The sequence below is a fragment of the Stegodyphus dumicola genome, chromosome 2 (genome assembly GCF_044657685.1).
Source record: "Stegodyphus dumicola isolate Sdum_Otavi_A_Nest chromosome 2, ASM4465768v1".
Classification (NCBI taxonomy): Eukaryota; Metazoa; Arthropoda; class Arachnida; order Araneae; family Eresidae; genus Stegodyphus; species Stegodyphus dumicola.
The window spans coordinates 220,445,670-220,471,266 of NC_140769.1; the positions used below are offsets into that span (position 1 = coordinate 220,445,670).

The 25,597-nt window shown below is 32.7% G+C and overlaps 7 non-coding genes across 7 annotated transcripts; 4 read left to right on the forward strand and 3 right to left on the reverse strand.

Moving 5' to 3' along the window:
• Positions 1 to 11,655: 11,655 nt before the first annotated feature.
• TRNAW-CCA (transfer RNA tryptophan (anticodon CCA)) lies at positions 11,656 to 11,727 on the forward strand. The gene has a single exon. It is a non-coding gene; the product is annotated as a tRNA-Trp (tRNA).
• Positions 11,728 to 13,453: 1,726 nt separating this feature from the next.
• TRNAW-CCA (transfer RNA tryptophan (anticodon CCA)) lies at positions 13,454 to 13,525 on the reverse strand. The gene has a single exon. It is a non-coding gene; the product is annotated as a tRNA-Trp (tRNA).
• A 2,590-nt stretch (positions 13,526 to 16,115) lies between these two features.
• TRNAW-CCA (transfer RNA tryptophan (anticodon CCA)) lies at positions 16,116 to 16,187 on the forward strand. Its single transcript has one exon. It is a non-coding gene; the product is annotated as a tRNA-Trp (tRNA).
• Positions 16,188 to 17,908: 1,721 nt separating this feature from the next.
• On the reverse strand, positions 17,909 to 17,980 carry TRNAW-CCA (transfer RNA tryptophan (anticodon CCA)). Its single transcript has one exon. It is a non-coding gene; the product is annotated as a tRNA-Trp (tRNA).
• A 2,583-nt stretch (positions 17,981 to 20,563) lies between these two features.
• Positions 20,564 to 20,635, forward strand: TRNAW-CCA (transfer RNA tryptophan (anticodon CCA)). The gene has a single exon. It is a non-coding gene; the product is annotated as a tRNA-Trp (tRNA).
• Positions 20,636 to 22,348: 1,713 nt separating this feature from the next.
• Positions 22,349 to 22,420, reverse strand: TRNAW-CCA (transfer RNA tryptophan (anticodon CCA)). Its single transcript has one exon. It is a non-coding gene; the product is annotated as a tRNA-Trp (tRNA).
• A 2,583-nt stretch (positions 22,421 to 25,003) lies between these two features.
• Positions 25,004 to 25,075, forward strand: TRNAW-CCA (transfer RNA tryptophan (anticodon CCA)). The gene has a single exon. It is a non-coding gene; the product is annotated as a tRNA-Trp (tRNA).
• Positions 25,076 to 25,597: the final 522 nt, after the last annotated feature.

The window sequence follows — 25,597 nt, forward strand, 5'->3', positions numbered from 1 at the left end:
TTTTCATCTTGAAGTTGGTAAGTGTGAGATTTTAACTTTTTCTCCTTAATGACTCCTCTCACATATCTGTGAGCATCTGCATCAGGGAGAGTCACATGCAATTTGGTGCCTTTTAATTGGCCTGTAATTGTTTTCCCTGTTTGAACACTAAACTCAGCCAGGAATTTGTCAGCTTGAGGGACATCATCTATAATAATTGGCGGGACTCTGATTTTTCTACTGTTCGAGGGCTCAGGGGCCGCCGGATTATGTGTACCCTCACTTTCATTATCCATTTTTTCCTCATTGTTGTCTATATTTATTTCACTCATTTCTGTTTCAAGTCCACTGTATCTGTTAGCGGTTTTAATGGCAGGCTCAAGTTGTTCTGTGTCGGAGTTTGTAGAAGCCGAAGAACGGCGCCTATGTCTTTTACGTTGCTCCTTAAATGGTTCTCCATGTAAGGCGTTCATTAAGTGGTCGACTTTTTGTTCCAATTCTTTAATTTTTTGGTCACGATATTCAATTTCAGTAATTGCTTGGTTTTCTTCTAATACACGTGTTTTGTTTAAGATGCATATTAGAAAGTGTTGCAGTCTATGTGAAGCATGATAAGTAATTGTTTCACTAGTTAATATGTCTTGAGCTAGTGCAGAGAGTCTAGCGCATTCCTCAACAGTGGAGAGGATGTGTAATTGTTTTTCCAGATACGTGATTAACTGATCAGTTTCTGCTTCATTTTGGAAAAGCTTTTTTCTTTCCTCCGGATAAGCAATGATCTTTGAAATTGGTGAGCTAGGTGGTGAGCGCGACATTTTATCTCTATTCTTTTCTGGGCTGATATCTGGTGGAATTGCAGCAGAATCCTTAAAATGATCTGTCATTGTGTATCATGTAATACTCAAAAAGAGTATCGACCGCAGGAACAGGAGAAAAAAAACAAAAAATCGAAGAACCACTTTGCCCGCACCGCGCCGGGTGTGCAATAGGTGGAATCTCCGATGAATACAACCAGTGCCTCTGTCAAGCGCCGACACGCAAACTTGGAGGGTACTCTGGTTGCAGAGCGACCAAAATTCTAAGTTATTTCTTGTTAATCACAAGAAATTATTTGCACAGAGTGATTCTGTGCGATAAGCATATATGGCACAATTGCTTCGTCGATACCAAAGCTGCCACGTGTTAGTCCTAGTAACTCCACGAGACGAGCGAGGGGACAGAGCACCTTAGTAAGTAGAGAGAGAAACCTTCTCTCGGGTTTTATAGCTCGGCCACCAGCAAATTTTTGCTTCGCTCTGCTTAGAGCGATACTTTTATCTCGGTCACGAGATTTACAGCGAGGTAGCCGGGTTCGCCGTTACCTTTAGAAGAGCATCCTGCTCGAACACAGCTCAGTCCGGCAACCACCGGCTTAGAGATTTGATTTATTAAAGACAGCCTCATCTTGAGCCTATCCTCATCTTGAACTATTTCCAAACAAGAACTTTCATCTAAACAGGAACTTATTCACCCTACTGTGAGAACAGTAGTTTATAAGTTTATTTATTTATATTTATTTATTTATTTTTTCATATAGCCTAGAAAGAACCGAAGTAAAATCAGTTACGCTGCCTCTTGTCTTTCGAATTCGTCACAGCTATAGAGGCTATGTGTAAAAATGGTGGCAGCTAAGTGGATCCTGGAGGAAGAAGTAATTGAGACTTTTCCGTTTCCCACGCAGTGTCAGCTACAACAAAGGCTGTGTGGAAAACTTTGTGCAAAAACTGCCTGCAAAACGACAGAAGAAAATTTCCTCTTATGGGGACAATAGCAAGTTTCAGCAATCTCTGAATCCGATATAATCTTTGAATATGCGTTTGCGGAAAGAAGTACCTCCAACTGTGACACCTACTATGAAGCGATGCATCCTGAATAACGTTCAGTGAATAATTATTTCCCTGCTATGTGAAAAAAAAAAATGTGTTTTCTTTATGAAGTGATTTGCTGCATCCTGAATAGTTTTCAGTGAATAGTGATTTCCCTGCTAAGTGAAAAAAAGAAAAAAAAAAAAAAAAGTGTGTTTTCTTTAGTCATATAAAAAAGGAAACAAATAGTGCCATAGTTACGATCAAGTGCTTCTTAATTGATTAGAAAGATGTGTGTCTGCTTGTCTGCAAAACGGGGTAAATCAATTTGGGCATTAACCTTTGTAGAGGCAATATTTATTTTTATTATGTGAAATTGCTGTGTCAGATTTATATGTTTAAATTGATAGGTCACTCATAACCCTGAATGGTTTTCAGAAGCCGAATTTTAATGTGAAATTTTTAAATTTAAGAGGCATGTGTTATTTATAAATTCTGTTTTGCTTTTGTCGAAAAGTATTTTAGAAATTTGCTTATTGTACTGAGCATTATCACCTGTTTGAAATATTTTATTTAAACATGTAAGCTGAAATTATTTGTTCTAAATTGTCTTTACTTCTCAACGTTTTGCTAATCGCAAGTAGTCTGTGTAAAGCATATCATAAATTGCTATGCTATTTTGTGTTATTCTTATTAATTCTAAAGTGGGAAAGAGTTTAATAGTGGTCTATGCCAAGCACATCATAAATTGCAATGTAATTTTGCGTTATTCTATTTAATTTTAAAGTGGGAAAGATTTTGATAGTAAGCAGCTAATACTTTTGAAAAACTATTTTATTTTGCGTATGATCTGAAATTTTGGAATTTGAAATATGTCATATCTTGGAAAGGGTAGGAAACAGGATCTCATAAATCTGTCAGGAATTAGGTTTAGAGATTCCCCCCAATGCAAAAATACAGGATCTTAAAAACCTCATTGTACAAAGCCCTCATTATGACGAAAAATTTGTCGAGGCAACGCTAGAGTCCATTATTGAAGCTCGGATAGAACAGCGCAGGCTAGAAGAAGCCGAAAGGGAGAGAAGAGTTTGCATTGGAACGACTGAGGTTGACAAACTCCAACAATGTCAGAGAAAATTCTCAGAATAATATTCCGAGGTCTATAAGAGAACTGCAAAATTTGATGCAGAGATATAATCCCGAATCATCGGATATTTCTCTTTATCTAGCGATGTTTGAGCGTCAGGCTCGCAAAGCGAATGTAGACGAAGGAGACTGGGTGTCGCATTTGATGGCTTTATTGCCAATGGACATTGTTTCTATTATTTTACGAGAACCGGAAGAGGAACTCGATAATTACACTTACGTGAAGAAAATTCTTTTACAACGTTTCAAGTTGAGCCCAGAGGCTTTTCGGGTTAAATTTGTTCAGCACCAGCGGCGTGCAGGTACTCGATGTGAAGATTTTGCCTTCGAGCTGAAGAATTATCTGGATGAGTGGTTGAACGGAGTGGAAGTGCGAGATTTTGATTCTCTGAAAGACTTGATGTTGACAGATCAAATTAAACATCGCGTAAACGGCGAAATTCGCGAACATTTCGTGGATGATTGGCCGAATATAGTATCTTCCTCTGAATTAGTCAGAAAATTAGATGAATATGAAGAAGTACGTAGGTCCATAAAAAAACCGACAGGTTTTGTAGAATGCACTGAAATAGACAATAAGGAAAGGGAAAAGGGTGAACCGACAGATCGAATACGTCGCGGTGATGAGGGTGCGGAAGAAAAGACTGCCGGGAAATGGAAGTCAAATGTCTTCGAAAAACGGAGAGCACCTAGATGCTATGAATGCAACTCAGAGAATCATCTCCGATACCAGTGCCCGCGATTAAAAGCTACGACGGAATCTATCGAAGTCGTAAATAATTTGGATATTTTGGGTACCCCAAACATGTGGCTTGACTCATATATTAGTACTGTAAAAGTCAACGATCGAAAGATTAAAATGTTTAGAGATATTGGATCTACTATTGACTTAATAGGAAGGGATCATGTAACATCAGAAATGTTATTAAAGGAAACTGTCTTGATCAAGCAACCTTTGGACCCGCAACCGGTTTGGTTGCCTCTTGCACATGTAAAACTTGAAGGAGAGAATTTTGGGAAGGTAATTACCAAAGCAGTATTAATTAGCCAGGATCTCAATCAGGAATACTACGAGGCGTATTCGGAAACTAAGTACCGTTTTGGGAAAAAAAAAAAAAAAAAAAAAATAGTAAAACAATTTTTTCGAATCCAATTTTATTTTTACATGAAAATACATGTCTTAAACTATTTTTCAACGTAGTTTCCGCCAATGATCAAACACTTGTCATAGCGGGTGACCAGTTTTTGTATACCATCGTCAAAGAAACTTCCCGCCAGTTTCGATAACCACGACTCCACAGCATTTTTTGTGTCATCGTCAGATCCAAAGCGCTTGCCACCAAGCTCGCACTTTATGTTCAGGAACAAGTGATAGTCGGACGGCGCCAAGTCCGGGCTGTACGGCGGGTGATCGAAGTGCTCCCAATGAAACTGTCGAATTAACGATTGAGTGACACCAGCAGTATGAGGCCGAGCATTGTCATGGAGCAACACAATTCCTTTACTGAGCATTCCTCTTCGTTTGTTTTGAATGGCACGCCTTAGTTTTGTTAAAGTCTCACAATATCGTGCCGCATTAATGGTTTCACCTCTGGGAAGAAATTCAGTAAGCAAAACGCCTTTTCTATCCCAGAAGACGGTGCACATGATTTTTTGTGATGACATTGTCACTTTGAAGTTTTGTTTTTTCGGAGAATGAGTGTGTCTCCACTCCATCGATTGTTGTTTCGATTCTGGTGTGAAATAACACACCCAAGTTTCATCACCTGTCACAATTTGGTTTAAAAAGTTTTCTCCCTCATCACTGTACCGCGTGAGAGATGTCAGGGCACTACCAAGTCGCTTTGTTTTGTGAACATCAGTGAGCATTTTTGGAACCCATCGGGAACACAGTTTGCGATAATTCAAGCGGTCAGACACAATTTCGAACAAAACAGTACGTGAAATTTGTGGAAATGCCTCTGAAAGAGTTGTCATTGTGAAGCTTCTGTTCTCATGAATTGCTTCATCAACTTTCCTTACCAAATCATCGGTGACAACCGATGGCCGACCACTCCGAGCCTCGGCGTGGACATTTGTTCGACCTGCATTAAACATTCTTACCCACTTTCTCACCATTCCATCACTTATCGCGTATTCACCATAAACTCCTGTCACTTGATGATAAATTTCGGCCGGTTTAACATTCCTCGCCTTCAAAAATTTAATCACGGCACGAATCTCACAGTCAGCGGGAGAACTAATTGTCTTAAACATTTTGAATGTGCACAGCAAACTGAAAACACAACATAGAGCAACCAAAATGGCGACAATTGAAAGTCAGTGAACAAGAAGCAGTATTTGTTCCCGCAGTATTTGTCCGAACAAGAAGCAGTATTTGTCCCAATAGAAAGACTAGTGCGCATGCGCGAGACGCCTACCACAGCGCTGCGACGGCGCTAGAATGAAACGGTACTTAGTTTCCGAATGCGCTAAGTACTTATTGGGTAATCGAACAGCTCAATTGATTGACCGTAATGTAAAGATCTTTGGTAAAGATAATGCAGTACAAGGGAAGATGCCCCAACGAGATGCAGCCGTTAACCCAAACAAAAGAAGGGAGACGAAACTCAGGGAGTCTGTACAAATGAAAAAGGGAAGTTTCCCCGTCGAGTCAGCTAAGGTCCGAGGAAAAGAAAGGGCGAAGTGTCCTCACCGTTCGAACAACAAGTCAAGAAGTGGACAAATTAAGATAACAAAAGCGGTCATTAACTCACGAAGTGCATGGGCTTCTTTAGATTTACGAAGAAAGCGAAACGTTTCTAAGAAAAAGACGCTGGTCCGTCAGGAAGATTTTTTGTCTGGAATCCCGGAAGAAAGAACTCGGAAAGGAAGGAGTGTAGGAAGACCCCCGGAGCTTTCCATTCAAGGTGTGCTGTTCTAAAATCGGAAGCAGAACATCGAAATTGCACGGATGACTGGCAAAGTAGTTTTCAAGATAGAAACAAAATATTTAGCTCTAAGTGGGAAACCCACAGACATAATGAAAGCTTAGAGGTGCGAATACGCCCCAAATAAATTGAGATTTTATCTGAATTAGGTCCCAATAGGAGCCGAGAACTTGTTTTGAGTACAATAATTGTTTGTTTGTTTTGTTTATTGCAGTACTTCATATTTGTATGTTGTGTGTTGGTCCTTTTTGAATTATGTAGGACTTATTGTGTTTCTTAGCTTTATAGTATAGTTGCAGCCTTGCAATTTTGATGCTGTTTACCACCCAGGCAGAATAAATAAATGCCAGTGGGCTGAGTCGTCTAGAGGAAACACTCTGTGCTAGGATGCGATTCTTCGGTTATTGAATATGTATTTTTTATGATGTGCAAATATAATACTAGCATAGTATACAAGTTATTTTTGTTTCCTGTTAATCATATTGTAATGTATAATATATATATATATATATATGAACTATCTATTAGTGACATTATTATTATTAATATTATTATTATTGAATGCAACAGTGTTCTTGTATAAACGTGCTTGAGGATATTATTTAGAGGACAGAGATATTTACCTCATGTGTGTTGTGTTTACGAACTAGTGCAGAAGTGAGGTGAACTTTTCTCTCGTCTAAACTCGAGAAAAGTTCTTCCCAGGGGGAAAGGAATATAGCTGTAACGTCTTAAGCTATTTTATCGACCACCACAAAGTTCTGAGAAAAGGAATGACCACCTCGAAAGTTCCCACGGACAAAGTATTTCTTAGCGAATTCTCGGAAGAAGGAAGTGATCAGTAGTCACAAAACAATCTCAGTTTTTTGTTCCTCTCATAGTTGTCGGAAGGGAGATATTGTTCCGTTCCCTTTCATCTGTTTATAGGTTCAGTGTCTCAGACCACACGGTTTGACACCCCCAGTTGGAATCGAAAAGTTCTCTCGGTCTTTTTGCCACGCTGTCTTCATCATATCCAATTTTTAATCAAAGTGTTCTCGCCAATCAAGAGGCGCTTCTAAAAATTACGGACAAATAAGGATCCCAGAAGTTTTTCCGACACACCCAGGACAACTCCTGTTCGGACACAGCTCAGTCCGGCAACCACCGGCTTAGAGATTTGATTTATTAAAGACAGCCTCATCTTGAACTATTTTCAAACAAGAACTTTCATCTAAACAGGAACTTATTCACCCTAGTGTGAGAACAGTATTTTAAAAGTTTATTTTTTTAATATTTTTTTTGCATATAGCCTAGAAAGAACCGAAATAAAATCAGTTACGCTACCTCTTGTCTTTCGAATTCGTAACAATATATATAATTTTCTATGTTATATTTGTAAAATAAGGTAGAATTAAAGTAAACCTTGCATCATAGTTACTTTATCCCTGTTAACTAGACTTAAAAATGTTCCTCTAACGTTACTTCGTATAGTAAGATCGTATAGTATTTCCAAGGAGGCAATTCAAGCGTTAATTAGAGTATTAACACGATACATTTGATTTTGTTTATCTTTGAAAACAAATTAATCATCTTCCGAGAGAAAAAAAAAAAAAAAAAGAATTAAGTATTTTGCATTATTTTTGTCGGATGATAAATAAATGCTTCTGAAACTTTACTTTCGTGATTGTTAGTTGGGCTTATTTTAAGACATATGACAAATGATCAAGACAGTGGAACAACGTTAGGCTAACAGGTTAGTAACGAGTTTTACTGCCTGGAGTTTTAATTAATCACTGCAACTCCTTTGTATCGGCATGCTTTTAGAATAAAGAATTCTATTCACAAAAAAGTTGCAATTTTTTTAATCGCTTAAAACATCCTTTATTCGGCCGAATTTGCTGACGTATTATCTCAGAACAAATCTGAAGTTTAATAATTGTAAGTATACAAAAGCTGTTGATGCTATACTAAAGAAATCTCTACGTATAATAAAAGAAAGAGTCTGTCTGTGTGTGTGTGTCTTTCGTTCGCGTTACGCGTAAGCTAATAGACCCACGGCTACGAAATTTGGTACATAGGTGCATCTAGACAAGAGCCAGTGCACCTCGAAACGATTTTTTCGAAACTCGAATTAGAATTTTTTTATTTTATGTTTTGTGACGAAATCGCGTCATTTTGAGACATAATGGGCTATAGGCAAGCGAGATTTTACTCTACACACTCCATTTTCACATCGTCATGAAACGTAGGCACTTAGCTATTTTACGAACTTAAAATAAATTTCGTGTTTCAATAAATCGATCAAATACGAATTTATTTAACAAAGGGAGCTTAACACCTTTTCAACGGATTTTTTTCTAAAAAAGTTTATTTTTAAAAATGTACAGTTTATTTTTAAAAATGTGCAGTTTATTTTTCTTTGATTTTTGGACACGTTAAACTTTCATCCTTGCGACTGCTTTTACAAAAAGAATTTTGGAAAAATGATAATATTTTGTATTTTTAAAAAAATTTTTAAATGAAGTTTCCTAGTACACTTTTTACATCTCACATCTTTAAAAATGTGATTTTGGCAACAATTTTCCTGTCTTATTGTTGTTGATAGATTTTTGATGAAATTGCATCATTTTGAATAATTTCATTCTTATAGAAATATGGGTTTGGCAACAATTTTTCATCGTATTTCTTATGTCACTGTTTTTAAGAGATTGGCATATTTCATTGTCATTTTTATATACATATAATACATTTTTATTGATTTTTTTTTGATAAAGTTGTTCTGCAAAGTAAAATTCTGCGCGGAATTTTTTGTTTTTTGAGTTTCTTTCATATTATTTTTTGCTTATTTCACTATTTGTAAGATATTGAAAAGTTTTGCATGATTTTTTTTCTTCAACTGAAAATTGGTCAATTTTTTTATTAGGATAATTAATATTTGTATTAAGGGATATAGCTTATTTCATTTTAATTTTTTTTCTTTTGAAAATATAAGATAAAATATCATTAATTATACTTTGCTTTTCAGATTTTTTTGTTTTTTGTATTTTTTTATGTTATTTATTGCCCAGTGAAATCACTGTGTTTAAGATATTGAAAAGAGTGATTTTTTTAGGAAACAAAGTTCTTAACCTCCTTTATACCATTTGAGTTCTTAAGATTTTGCAAAGGGAAGTTGGTTAATTTATTTATTAGGATAATTAATATTTGTATTAAGGAATATTGCTTATTTCATTGTAATTTTGTTATACGTAATAACTTTTTTATGAAGTTGATCTGCAGAGTAAAATTCTACGCAGTTTTTAAATTTAACGTTTGGTGTTCTTTTCAGCCATTTTTCCGGTGTATTTAAAAGCCAGACGAAGGCTCGCAGCGAAGCTGCTAGTAAATCAAATAAAATAAACTTTTATAATAATGGCAAACATTTTACGAGTGTAATATAATTTGTGCAAAAGCACTGGTGTACCAGATTTTTCTTTCAAATTGCATAGGAACTTTATTTTTACAGTTCTTCGGCATTGGTTAATTCTTCCAGAATACCATTTCACCAAATTTACTGTAATTTTCACTGCTCATGCTGTAAGATTACTTAATTACTGAGGAAATTCGTATAAATGATATACTATTTGCATGTTTGTGTGAGGGTTAATTCATAATAAATTATTACATCGAGATTTGGTCTCACAGTATGTTATGCAGCATTTTGTTGCTTTTTTTATGTAAATTATTTTCTGCATAAACAAAAGTATTATTTTGTTCCCATTCCTTTCTTATTTACACACACTTGCTAAAATTATTATGCAATGCTAAAGAATTTGTGGGGTATAATGCTTTCACTGAATCTAAATTTAACTGCTAATCGTAATATTTTGAAAACAGATTTGTAAAGATTTATTTGTCATTTTGCCATTTAATTAATTATTGACAATATTTAGTTTCCTTTGGAACAACGACAGTCATATTAAACTGCTTTCTAACGTCATCAGGTAACTGATTAAGAATAAATTATTTATTTATTTATTTATTTATTATTTGAGACATAAAATTAGACAAAAAAAAAAAAAAAAAAAAAAAAAAAAAATTACTTAGCTTAGACTGATGTAGATTTTACATAAAATTATCAATTTCAAAGGCAACTGTCAACTGGTATACAGTGGCTCATATTTGTTTTCGGGTGCTTGTATTTTTGAAATTTATATGCATAGATCTTGCATTAAATGTTGAAAGACAGAGTTTTTAACTAATATATTAAATTTTCTCTATTTTATGTCTTTCTTGTTATAAAATAAATGCTATTAAAATATTCTTACAGTTAAATAATTTAAATAAAGCGTATTAGGAGATACCTCACATAATAATTCAGATACTCAAAAATTTAGTTGAGATGTTTTTGGCACATGACGTTTCTTTTCAAAATTTTTTGGGTTTATTTGAAAATACATCACAAAAATTTTCGTCTATATTCGCAAAGTGCTGTTTGCTTAGCAAAATATATTACAATTTCCATATCTGAAGTGAACATGGCAGGATATACATGAACTAACGACAAGTTCTATTAGAAATTTATCTATTTAGGATTTAAAAATTGTAAAAGTATTTACTTGGAATATCTATAAATATTCGATGGAAGACGTTTTATGTTATTCAACGCTGGAAATTGTTTGCAATTGTTGAAAAGGCATTGAAGTCCGGACAACGTTCACAGCTAGTACGAAGAAGCCGATGTTTTATTATATAAAAAAATCAAACTACGCCCAATTATCAACACTGTGAAGCTGACAGCGGATTTAGAATAGTTTACAATAAAAGATAAGCCTAAACCAGTTGGGATAACTTAATGGATGCACTGGGCGATCAGCAAGAAGAAATTCTTCGTCAACAAGAAAATATACTCCTGGCGTTCGCAAAATCAAGTAAAGATAAGTAAAGATTTATCATATTAAAACAATGCTATATTTGCAAGCGAGTAACAGTATATTACATTTAGGTCAGATATACGAATTGCTGTATAGTGAAAGGCGAGTAAAATATTGAATCCGAAAAACTGATTGTCTACTATTAAGCATGAGTGTGGCGGCTGCCTTCTACGAGTATAGCCATCCTAAATGTTTGCTTATGCTTATTATAAAACTATCTTGAAATTCTTACGTGAGCTCATTTTACAGGCTTTATAAATGATTTACTAACTAATTAATTAACCTAAACGCTTTTAATTACACCTTCCAAAACTAAAGGTTTAAAAATGTGATCAATAGTAAACGAAGCAAAGAAGGGAAAAAAATTATTTCTTTAGTAATTTAGTAGCAGATATTTACAAATAAAACAGAAAAATACAATTGACCAAAAAAAAAAAAAAAAAAAAAAAAGTGTGAGCAATTATAATTTTCTGTACTTAAGGTCAACCTTCCGTGGGTATTACCATTAAAAAATATATACTAATAGAAAACAGCTTATAATTCAACATTTGCGATTAAGTCCATGCTAAAAAATTAAAGATATTTCTTAGTTTTGTTTTGTTAAAAAAGTAACTTATATAATAATAAGCTTTTACTTTATAGCTTTTATTTTGCTGTTCAACCTTCTAATAATGACTAAAAACGAAAGTTGACTCGATCTTTATGATTAAATCAAGAAATCTAACAGTTTAAAAAGTAAATAAAAATTAATTACTTCTGTCAAAAATAAAGTCCACTATTACTGAAATAGTCTTCAATCACTGAAAAGTTGTACAAGCACTGTAAATGACTTAATTTCCAAATTGTCCTGCTGCAAAGTGAGGCTCGGTGGCGCAACGGTAGCGCGTCTGACTCCAGATCAGAAGGTTGCGTGTTCTAATCACGTCCGGGTCATATGTTCTGTTTTCTTTTCGAATTTCCCTATGGCCGAGTTGTTAGCATATTATAGCAGGTCTCAAAAGCAGAACAGTTTTTTTCCTTGGAGGAATTAGGGTTTAAAAAAATGTGTGTTATCTGCATACTTATTTTAAAATTATAGTATAAATTTAATTTGACTTTTATGTCTGAAATTGTTATCCAAGTAAATTCTAGTTTAATCCGACTTCTGAATGGTACCATAAATGTAACTAGTACTTGTTGAAAGAGGTTAGAAAGCTAACTATTTTTCATTTCATAAATGAAAATCGGTTAGAAAAGTAGCTAAAATTGAAACGTGCCATTTTCTTCTAATTTAGAGTTTTTACCCTAGTTTAATTCTGTAAAGCAATTAATAAGGGAGCGATTTTCTACGAAAGCTTACTTTACAAGAGTAACACATTTTTTTAACTCAAAAAAAAAAAAAAAAAAAAATAAATAAATAAATAAATAATAATAAAAAACAACAACATATATTTAAGGGGTGCAAAATTTTATGGTAAATTTGAAAAAAGTTTTAATACATTAATTTCTCCTAAAACAGGCAAAACATTTGCTAGATGAGTCCCATACCAAAATATAGCAGGGATAAAAAAATTCCGCAATTAAAAAAATAAACAAATGAAACCAGCTATTACAGCTATTTAAAGAACTTTATCATAGTGAAATGAATTCAGGTTTGTGAATGACAGCATGCCTAATAATTTTTTGCTTGAATGCAGCATCGCTAGGCTTTTAATTAGGATCGCACATTAACGAATTTTTCAATCTCTTTGGATTTATGCCTTTGCTTTATGGACTTTTACTTTGCTTTTATCTAAGGAACGTACTATTTCAAGTTTCCACGTGTAAATTGCGCACTCATACCCAAATTGCCTTCCTGAGTCAGCTTTCGATCGAATTTCCATTTTCAGTAAATGCCACGCGACTTAATTGCCTTCACCATACCATGCGTATTAATTGAACGACTGCACAATAATTGCCAAAGATTCCTGATTATGCCTCAGCAAGAAATGTATTCTTTTACCATATCTACACAACTGCTTATCATTCGATGATCGTATGCCTCAGCAGAAGGAAATTTTCCGCCCACTGCTAGGAATACATACCACTAGTGTCCCCAGTAACACAAAAGGCCTTTGGCCCTATGGAAATCGACAGGTAATGATCCTTAGAAATCCAGGCCTGATGGCAAGGGAAAAGATTCAGATTAAAAAAAAGATTATATAAAAATAATATAATAATCTTTTGCTCAGAAATTCGAATTATTGTCTGGTGAAGAAAAAGTGGACTGTGTTTTTTAAGAATTTCATACCTAAAGAAAAGTTCGGCAGCGAATTTGTCCTGAAGGTGAAAAATAACAAATAATGTAAAATTGAGGTGTCAGAGATAATTTTGTATTATTATAAGTCAATGATAGTAAGTATATCGCTTTGAATATTCTATTGTGGTTTTTGCACGATTGCCCTGAATTGATTCAATTAAATATATTTAGAGGGAAATGGAGGTACATATACTAAAATTAAAAATATCATCAAAAGCTGAATTAATGAAACAAGAATGGATGGAATAATTTCACCCAATGCGAAAAATGATTGCAACGTTTACTGAAAAAGAAAGTTTAATCCATCAAGTAATGTCTTAAATAAGTACGATATGCTAACCTATTGATCACTGGGATATCCCAAAAGCTAGTATAAGTACTTGACCCGGACGTGATTTGAACACGCAACCTTCTGATCTGGAGTCAGACGCGCTACCGGTGCGCCACCGGGCCATGCCAAGCACCTCTAGATTTGTTTAACATTTAATATTTGTGTTTAATGACTGATTAATTCGTATTTTTAAAAAAATTTTAATTATTGCCTAAATTTTACATGTAATTCTGTAATATCTGGAGTCAGACGTGCTCAAGTTGCGTCACTTGGCCGTATCAAGCAACGTCTTAAAAGTGGAAAAAAGTGAAATATAAAAATATGTATATATTCGTTCTGTTTGGTGGCAAATTACTGACTAATTTTATTATATATTACTATTTTTATTTATTAGTTTAAAATTCGTAATTTATCTAAATCCATTACTTAGCATATGTAGGCTTAGCAACGGCATTTTGCTACCAAACAGAACAAATTTATTTCATAACTTTTATTTCTTTAATGTTACAGGTTTTAAGAACTAGAACCTCCCTTTATTTAAAAAAAAAAAAAAAAAAAAAAAAAAAATTATTTTTATAATTTTAATTCAGATTTTCATATGTTGGATTACCTCTGTTATACTACATGTTCTTTAGACTCGGTCCACTTAAATTGAATTGATTATTATTAGAATTTTAATTGTGTTTTTTTTTGCTTTTGTAGCTATAATTTTGAAGTTTTTTTACACTGCTTAATTAGCCTGACAAGGATAAAATTACTTCAATTGTTTTTCTGAAACCATTTTAGGTTTGAAACTTTAATTTTTGTCTTTATTGATTCAGAAACAGGCTGATTTTATTCTTTCCTTGTACCAACCCCTTGACCGCTGACGCAACACAAGATGTAAATTTCTTTTATCATTTTTGATTTTGACATGTTTTTCCCCCTTTTTCTTGCAGTTTATTAGTGTACTTCTGGTTTTTTTCGTTTTTGCTCGTTTGCTTTTTGCGTATGCTTAGTCCGATATGAATTTGGGTGGAATTTGAAAGGTATTATTTATTTTAATTGATTTTGCACTATACATACATTTATTTATTTGAAGTTTTGCCTAAATGCCCCCAAATTTCTAGTCACGCCACTGTTGGTACATTGAAAAGGTGGAAATTGCATGGAACTGTTCCTAATGCACTTAAGCCTGGACTACATTCGTAGCTAATTCGAAGGGGTCGGAGCTTTATCTTGCAAAACCAAACAACATCCAGTTATTAACACTGGGAAGCTGATAGCGAATTTAGAAGAATAGTTTACAGTAATAGTTAATGCTAAAACTGTTCGAAGAATCATTAGAGCACATGCATGCAATGTGCAATCAGCAAGAATGAACTCTTCGTCAACCAGAACCGAAAACACGCCTGGCGTTCGGCAAAATCTATGGTACGCAAACTTTTATCATATGAGAAAAATGTTATATTTTCAAGCAATTTAATTCAGATCTGATAAAGGAATTGCTGTATGATGAAATGTGAATGAAAATTGAATCCGAAAAACGTATTGCCTACTGTCGAGCATGAATATGGAGGCAATAGCAGTTTGGCATTAGCCTTTGGTATGAGAAATATAAAAAGTATGGATGAATATAAGTGTATAAATATTCTTAATAAAAACTAAAAGCATGTTGGGGAAAAAAAAAAAAAAAAAAAAAAAAAAAAAAAAACTTCAGATGAGTTGTATATCTAAGTTCTATTGTTATAACGATGTTTAAACGTACAGCTTTATACGTTGTTTCTGGTTATTTACACAACTCTTCTGAAAGTGCTACATTCTCCGGCCTTTATATACTTTCGAATATATATGTAGTGAGTTGGAGGAAAACTTGGGAAGCATAGCATTTCTTCGAAATCTCTACTAAAATTAGTTCTTACCTAGGTATAGAATAAACACAATATTCTTATATGAGCTCATTATCAAAGCTTTTTGAATAATTAACTAACTAATTAATTATTTTTTTACATAAAGCTTTTAATTACACTTCCCAAAACAAACAGGGTTTAAAACGGTGATTAATAATAAACAAAAGAAGAAAAGCAAAGAAGAAGAAAAGATATTCCTTTAATATTTTGTAACTGATATTTGAAAATAAAACAGGGAAATACAAATGTCCGAAAAAACATATGGTCCATTATAGGTTTCTGTACTTAAAATAAACATTCTGTGGGTATTACCATTAAAAAATACATACTAGTAGAACATAGCTTATAATTCAACATTTGCAATCAAGTCTGTACACAAACGTTAAAAACATTCCTTAGTTTTATTTTGCTAGAAAAGTAACTTTTATAATAAATAGCTTTTACTTCATTTTGCTGTTCAACATTCTAATAATGAATAAAATCGAAAGTTGTGTCGATGTTTATGATTAAATCAAGAAATCGTCTGCAGAACGAGTTTAGTGACACATAATGTACACAACATTAATACGAATACGTATCTAGTTATTTTTGTACACACAGGTTATAAATCTTTAATTGTGTTTTTGTAATTGAAATTGTAAATCTCAAATCTACTTATTACAAAATTTATGTAACTTATAATCTAACAGTTTAAAAAGTAAATGAAAATTAATTAGTGCTGTGAAAAATAAAGTCCGCTTTTACAGAAATAGTCTTCAATCACTGAAAAGTTGTACAAGCACTGTAATTGAATTAATTTCCAAATTGTCCTGCTGCAAAGTGAGGCTCGGTGGCGCAACGGTAGCCCGTCTGACTCCAGATCAGAAGGTTGCGTGTTCAAATCACGTCCGGGTCATATGTTCTGTTTTCTTTTCGAATTTCCCTATGGCCGAGTTGTTAGCATATTATAGGAGGTCTCAAATGCAGAACAGTTTTTTTCCCTGGAGGAAATAGGGTTTAAAAAAATGTGTGTTATCTGCATATTTATTTTAAAATTATAGTATAAATTTAATTTGACTTTTATGTCTGAAATTGTTATCCAAGTAAATTCTAGTTTAATCCGAGTTCTGAATGGTACCATAAATGTAACTAGTACTTGTTGAAAGAGGTTAGAAAGCTAACTATTTTTCATTTCATAAATGAAAATCGGTTAGAAAAGTAGCTAAAATTGAAATGTGCCATTTTCTTCTAATTTAGAGTTTTTACCCTAGTTTAATTCTGTAAAGCAATTAATAAGGGAGCGATTTTCTACGAAAGCTTACTTTACAGGAGTAACACATTTTTTTAACTCAAAAAAAAAAAAAAAATAATAATAATAATAATAATAAATAATAAAAAAAAAGCTACATATATTTAAGGGGTGCAAAATTTTATGGTAAATTTGAAAAAAGTTTTAATACATTAATTTCTCCTAAAACAGGCAAAACATTTGCTAGATGAGTCCCATACCAAAATATAGCAGGGATAAAAAAATTTCGCAATTAAAAAAATAAACAAATCAAACCAGCTATTACAGCTATTTAAAGAACTTTATCATAGTGAAATGAATTCAGGTTTGTGAATGACAGCAAGCCTAATAATTTTTTGCTTGAATGCAGCATCGCTAGGCTTTTAATTAGGATCGCACATTAACGAATTTTTCAATCTCTTTGGATTTATGCCTTTGCTTTATGGACTTTTACTTTGCTTTTATCTAAGGAACGTACTATTTCAAGTTTCCACGTGTAAATTGCGCACTCATACCCAAATTGCCTTCCTGAGTCAGCTTTCGATCGAATTTGCATTTTCAGTAAATGCCACGCGACTTAACTGCCTTCACCATACCATGCGTATTAATTGAACGACTGCACATTAATTGACAAAGATTCCTGATTATGCCTCAGCAAGAAATGTATTCTTTTACCATATCTACACAACTGCTTATCATTCGATGATCGTATGCCTCAGCAGAAGGAAATTTTCCGCCCACTGCTAGGAACACATACCACTAGCGTCCCCAGTAACACAAAAGGCCTTTGGCCCTATGGAAATCGACACGTAATGATCCTTAGAAATCCAGGCCTGATGGCAAGGGAAAAGATTCAGATTAAAAAAAAGATTATATAAAAACAATATAATAATCTCTTGCTCAGAAGTTCGAATTATTGTCTGGTGAAGAAAAAGTGGACTGTGTTTTTTAAGAATTTCATACCTAAAGAAAAGTTCGGCGGCGAATTTGTCCTGAAGGTGAAAAATAACAAATAATGTAAAATTGAGGTGTCAGAGATAATTTTGTATTATTATAAGACAGTGATAGTAAATATATCGCTTTGAATATTCTATTGTGGTTTTTGCACGATTGCCCTGAATTGATTCAATTAAATATATTTAGAGGGAAATGGAGGTACATATACTAAAATTAAAAATATCATCAAAAGCTGAATTAATGAAACAAGAATGGAATAATTTCACCCAATGCGAAAAATGATTGCAACGTTTACTGAAAGAGAAAGTTTAATCCATCAAGTAATGTCTTAAATAAGTACGATATGCTAACCTATTGATCACTGGGATATCCCAAAAGCTAGTATAAGTACTTGACCCGGACGTGATTTGAACACGCAACCTTCTGATCTGGAGTCAGACGCGCTACCGTTGCGCCACCGGGCCATGCCAAGCACCTCTAGATTTGTTTAACATTTAATATTTGTGTTTAATGACTGATTAATTTGCATTTTTTAAAAAATTTTAATTATTGCCTAAATTTTACATGTAATTCTGTAATATCTGGAGTCAGACGTGCTCAAGTTGCGTCACTTGGCCGTATCAAGCAACGTCTTAAAAGTGGAAAAAAGTGAAATATAAAAATATGTATATATTCGTTCTGCTTGGTGGCAAATTACTGACTAATTTTATTATATATTACTATTTTTATTTATTAGTTAAAAATTCGTAATTTATCTAAATCCATTACTTAGCATATGTAGGCTTAGCAACGGCATTTTGCTACCAAACAGAACAAATTTATTTCATAACTTTTATTTCTTTAATGTTACAGGTTTTAAGAACTAGAACCTCCCTTTATTTAAAAAAAAAATTATTTTTATAATTTTAATTCAGATTTTCATATGTTGGATTACCTCTGTTATACTACATGTTCTTTAGACTCGGTCCACTTAAATTGAATTGATTATTATTAGAATTTTAATTGTTTTTTTTTTTTTGCTTTTGTAGCTATAATTTTGAAGTGTTTTTACACTGCTTAATTTGGCCTGCAGGGATTGGCCTGACAAGGATAAAATTACTTCAATTGTTTTTCTGAAACCATTTTAGGTTTGAAACTTTAATTTTTGTCTTTATTGATTCAGAAACAGGCTGATTTTATTCTTTCCTTGTACCAACACCTTGACCGATGATGCAACACAAGATGTAAATTTCTTTTATCATTTTTGATTTTGACATGTTTTTCCCCCTTTTTCTTGCAGTTTATTAGTGTACTTCTGGTTTTTTTCGTTTTTGCTCGTTTGCTTTTTGCGTATGCTTAGTCCGATATGAATTTGGGTGGAATTTGAAAGGTATTATTTATTTTAATTGATTTTGCACTATACATACATTTATTTATTTGAAGTTTTGCCTAAATGCCCCCAAATTTCTAGTCACGCCACTGTTGGTACATTGAAAAGGTGGAAATTGCATGGAACTGTTCCTAATGCACTTAAGCCTGGACTACATTCGTAGCTAATTCGAAGGGGTCGGAGCTTTATCTTGCAAAACCAAACAACATCCAGTTATTAACACTGGGAAGCTGATAGCGAATTTAGAAGAATAGTTTACAGTAATAGTTAATGCTCAAACTGTTCGAAGAATCATTAGAGCACATGCATGCAATGGGCCATCAGCAAGAATGAACTCTTCGTCAACCAGAAACGAAAACACGCCTGGCGTTCGGCAAAATCTATGGTACGCAAACTTTTATCATATGAGAAAAATGTTATATTTTCAAGCAATTTAATTCAGATCTGATAAAGGAATTGCTGTATGATGAAATGTGAATGAAAATTGAATCCGAAAAACGTATTGCCTACTGTCGAGCATGAATATGGAGGCAATAGCAGTTTGTCATTAGCCTTTGGTATGAGAAATATAAAAAGTATGGATGAACATAAGTGTATAAATATTCTTAATAAAAACTAAAAGCATGTGGGAAAAAAAAAAAAAAAAAAAAAAAAAAAAACTTCAGATGAGTAGTATATCTAAGTTCTATTGTTATAACGATGTTTAAACGTACAGCTTTATACGTTGTTTCTGGTTATTTACACAACTCTTCTGAAAGTGCTACATTCTCCGGCCTTTATATACTTTCGAATATATATGTAGTGAGTTGGAGGAAAACTTGGGAAGCATAGCATTTCTTCGAAATCTCTACTAAAATTAGTTCTTACCTAGGTATAGAATAAACACAATATTCTTATATGAGCTCATTATCAAAGCTTTTTGAATAATTAACTAACTAATTAATTATTTTTTTACATAAAGCTTTTAATTACACTTCTCAAAACAAACAGGGTTTAAAACGGTGATTAATAATAAACAAAAGAAGAAAAGCAAAGAAGAAGAAAAGATATTCCTTTAATATTTTGTAACTGATATTTGAAAATAAAACAGGGAAATACAAATGTCCGAAAAAACATATGGTCCATTATAGGTTTCTGTACTTAAAATAAACATTCTGTGGGTATTACCATTAAAAAATACATACTAGTAGAACATAGCTTATAATTCAACATTTGCAATCAAGTCTGTACACAAACGTTAAAAACATTCCTTAGTTTTATTTTGCTAGAAAAGTAACTTTTATAATAAATAGCTTTTACTTCATTTTGCTGTTCAACATTCTAATAATGAATAAAATCGAAAGTTGTGTCGATGTTTATGATTAAATCAAGAAATCGTCTGCAGAACGAGTTTAGTGACACATAATGTACACAACATTAATACGAATACGTATCTAGTTATTTTTGTACACACAGGTTATAAATCTTTAATTGTGTTTTTGTAATTGAAATTGTAAATCTCAAATCTACTTATTACAAAATTTATGTAACTTATAATCTAACAGTTTAAAAAGTAAATGAAAATTAATTAGTGCTGTGAAAAATAAAGTCCGCTTTTACAGAAATAGTCTTCAATCACTGAAAAGTTGTACAAGCACTGTAATTGAATTAATTTCCAAATTGTCCTGCTGCAAAGTGAGGCTCGGTGGCGCAACGGTAGCCCGTCTGACTCCAGATCAGAAGGTTGCGTGTTCAAATCACGTCCGGGTCATATGTTCTGTTTTCTTTTCGAATTTCCCTATGGCCGAGTTGTTAGCATATTATAGGAGGTCTCAAATGCAGAACAGTTTTTTTCCCTGGAGGAATTAGGGTTTAAAAAAATGTGTGTTATCTGCATATTTATTTTAAAATTATAGTATAAATTTAATTTGACTTTTATGTCTGAAATTGTTATCCAAGTAAATTCTAGTTTAATCCGACTTCTGAATGGTACCATAAATGTAACTAGTACTTGTTGAAAGAGGTTAGAAAGCTAACTATTTTTCATTTCATAAATGAAAATCGGTTAGAAAAGTAGCTAAAATTGAAATGTGCCATTTTCTTCTAATTTAGAGTTTTTACCCTAGTTTAATTCTGTAAAGCAATTAATAAGGGAGCGATTTTCTACGAAAGCTTACTTTACAGGAGTAACACATTTTTTTAACTCAAAAAAAAAAAAAAAAAAAAAAAATAATAATAAATAATAAAAAAAAAGCTACATATATTTAAGGGGTGCAAAATTTTATGGTAAATTTGAAAAAAGTTTTAATACATTAATTTCTCCTAAAACAGGCAAAACATTTGCTAGATGAGTCCCATACCAAAATATAGCAGGGATAAAAATTTTCGCAATTAAAAAAATAAACAAATCAAACCAGCTATTACAGCTATTTAAAGAACTTTATCATAGTGAAATGAATTCAGGTTTGTGAATGACAGCAAGCCTAATAATTTTTTGCTTGAATGCAGCATCGCTAGGCTTTTAATTAGGATCGCACATTAACGAATTTTTCAATCTCTTTGGATTTATGCCTTTGCTTTATGGACTTTTACTTTGCTTTTATCTAAGGAACGTACTATTTCAAGTTTCCACGTGTAAATTGCGCACTCATACCCAAATTGCCTTCCTGAGTCAGCTTTCGATCGAATTTCCATTTTCAGTAAATGCCACGCGACTTAACTGCCTTCACCATACCATGCGTATTAATTGAGCGACTGCACATTAATTGACAAAGATTCCTGATTATGCCTCAGCAAGAAATGTATTCTTTTACCATATCTACACAACTGCTTATCATTCGATGATCGTATGCCTCAGCAGAAGGAAATTTTCCGCCCACTGCTAGGAACACATACCACTAGTGTCCCCAGTAACACAAAAGGCCTTTGGCCCTATGGAAATCGACACGTAATGATCCTTAGAAATCCAGGCCTGATGGCAAGGGAAAAGATTCAGATTAAAAAAAAGATTATATAAAAACAATATAATAATCTTTTGCTCAGTTCGAATTAATATCTGGTGAAGAAAAAGTGGACTGTGTTTTTTAAGAATTTCATACCTAAAGAAAAGTTCGGCGGCGAATTTGTCCTGAAGGTGAAAAATAACAAATAATGTAAAATTGAGGTGTCAGAGATAATTTTGTATTATTATAAGACAGTGATAGTAAATATATCGCTTTGAATATTCTATTGTGGTTTTTGCACGATTGCCCTGAATTGATTCAATTAAATATATTTAGAGGGAAATGGAGGTACATATACTAAAATTAAAAATATCATCAAAAGCTGAATTAATGAAACAAGAATGGAATAATTTCACCCAATGCGAAAAATGATTGCAACGTTTACTGAAAGAGAAAGTTTAATCCATCAAGTAATGTCTTAAATAAGTACGATATGCTAACCTATTGATCACTGGGATATCCCGAAAGCTAGTATAAGTACTTGACCTGGACGTGATTTGAACACGCAACCTTCTGATCTGGAGTCAGACGCGCTACCGGTGCGCCACCGGGCCATGCCAAGCACCTCTAGATTTGTTTAACATTTAATATTTGTGTTTAATGACTGATTAATTTGTATTTTTAAAAAAATTTTAATTATTGCCTAAATTTTACATGTAATTCTGTAATATCTGGAGTCAGACGTACTCAAGTTGCGTCACTTGGCCGTATCAAGCAACGTCTTAAAAGTGGAAAAAAGTGAAATATAAAAATATGTATATATTCGTTCTGCTTGGTGGCAAATTACTGACTAATTTTATTATATATTACTATTTTTATTTATTAGTTAAAAATTCGTAATTTATCTAAATCCATTACTTAGCATATGTAGGCTTAGCAACGGCATTTTGCTACCAAACAGAACAAATTTATTTCATAACTTTTATTTCTTTAATGTTACAGGTTTTAAGAACTAGAACCTCCCTTTATTTAAAAAAAAAAAAAAATAAAAATTATTTTTATAATTTTAATTCAGATTTTCATATGTTGGATTACCTCTGTTATACTACATGTTCTTTAGACTCGGTCCACTTAAATTGAATTGATTATTATTAGAATTTTAATTGTTTTTTTTTTTGCTTTTGTAGCTATAATTTTGAAGTTTTTTTACACTGCTTAATTTGGCCTGCAGGGATTGGCCTGACAAGGATAAAATTACTTCAATTGTTTTTCTGAAACCATTTTAGGTTTGAAACTTTAATTTTTGTCTTTATTGATTCAGAAACAGGCTGATTTTATTCTTTCCTTGTACCAACCCCTTGACCGCTGATGCAACACAAGATGTAAATTTCTTTTATCATTTTTGATTTTGACATGTTTTTCCCCCTTTTTCTTGCAGTTTATTAGTGTACTTCTGGTTTTTTTCGTTTTTGCTCGTTTGCTTTTTGCGTATGCTTAGTCCGATATGAATTTGGGTGGAATTTGAAAGGTATTATTTATTTTAATTGATTTTGCACTATACATACATTTATTTATTTGAAGTTTTGCCTAAATGCCCCCAAATTTCTAGTCACGCCACTGTTGGTACATTGAAAAGGTGGAAATTGCATGGAACTGTTCCTAATGCACTTAAGCCTGGACTACATTCGTAGCTAATTCGAAGGGGTCGGAGCTTTATCTTGCAAAACCAAACAACATCCAGTTATTAACACTGGGAAGCTGATAGCGAATTTAGAAGAATAGTTTACAGTAATAGTTAATGCTAAAACTGTTCGAAGAATCATTAGAGCACATGCATGCAATGTGCAATCAGCAAGAATGAACTCTTCGTCAACCAGAACCGAAAATACGCCTGGCGTTCGGCAAAATCTATGGTACGCAAACTTTTATCATATGAGAAAAATGTTATATTTTCAAGCAATTTAATTCAGATCTGATAAAGGAATTGCTGTATGATGAAATGTGAATGAAAATTGAATCCGAAAAACGTATTGCCTACTGTCGAGCATGAATATGGAGGCAATAGCAGTTTGGCATTAGCCTTTGGTATGAGAAATATAAAAAGTATGGATGAATATAAGTGTATAAATATTCTTAATAAAAACTAAAAGCATGTTGGGGAAAAAAAAAAAAAAAAAACTTCAGATGAGTTGTATATCTAAGTTCTATTGTTATAACGATGTTTAAACGTACAGCTTTATACGTTGTTTCTGGTTATTTACACAACTCTTCTGAAAGTGCTACATTCTCCGGCCTTTATATACTTTCGAATATATATGTAGTGAGTTGGAGGAAAACTTGGGAAGCATAGCATTTCTTCGAAATCTCTACTAAAATTAGTTCTTACCTAGGTATAGAATAAACACAATATTCTTATATGAGCTCATTATCAAAGCTTTTTGAATAATTAACTAACTAATTAATTATTTTTTTACATACAGCTTTTAATTACACTTCCCAAAACAAACAGGGTTTAAAACGGTGATTAATAATAAACAAAAGAAGAAAAGCAAAGAAGAAGAAAAGATATTCCTTTAAATTTTTGTAACTGATATTTGAAAATAAAACAGGGAAATACAAATGTCCGAAAAAACATATGGTCCATTATAGGTTTCTGTACTTAAAATAAACATTCTGTGGGTATTACCATTAAAAAATACATACTAGTAGAACATAGCTTATAATTCAACATTTGCAATCAAGTCTGTACACAAACGTTAAAAACATTCCTTAGTTTTATTTTGCTAGAAAAGTAACTTTTATAATAAATAGCTTTTACTTCATTTTGCTGTTCAACATTCTAATAATGAATAAAATCGAAAGTTGTGTCGATGTTTATGATTAAATCAAGAAATCGTCTGCAGAACGAGTTTAGTGACACATAATGTACACAACATTAATACGAATACGTATCTAGTTATTTTTGTACACACAGGTTATAAATCTTTAATTGTGTTTTTGTAATTGAAATTGTAAATCTCAAATCTACTTATTACAAAATTTATGTAACTTATAATCTAACAGTTTAAAAAGTAAATGAAAATTAATTAGTGCTGTGAAAAATAAAGTCCGCTTTTACAGAAATAGTCTTCAATCACTGAAAAGTTGTACAAGCACTGTAATTGAATTAATTTCCAAATTGTCCTGCTGCAAAGTGAGGCTCGGTGGCGCAACGGTAGCGCGTGTGACTCCAGATCAGAAGGTTGCGTGTTCAAATCACGTCCGGGTCATATGTTCTGTTTTCTTTTCGAATTTCCCTATGGCCGAGTTGTTAGCATATTATAGGAGGTCTCAAAAGCAGAACAGTTTTTTTCCCTGGAGGAATTAGGGTTTAAAAAAATGTGTGTTATCTGCATATTTATTTTAAAATTATAGTATAAATTTAATTTGACTTTTATGTCTGAAATTGTTATCCAAGTAAATTCTAGTTTAATCCGAGTTCTGAATGGTACCATACATGTAACTAGTACTTGTTGAAAGAGGTTAGAAAGCTAACTATTTTTCATTTCATAAATGAAAATCGGTTAGAAAAGTAGCTAAAATTGAAATGTGCCATTTTCTTCTAATTTAGAGTTTTTACCCTAGTTTAATTCTGTAAAGCAATTAATAAGGGAGCGATTTTCTACGAAAGCTTACTTTACAGGAGTAACACATTTTTTTAACTAAAAAAAAAAAAAAAAAAAAAAAAAAAAAGAATAATAAATAATAAAAAAAGCTACATATATTTAAGGGGTGCAAAATTTTATGGTAAA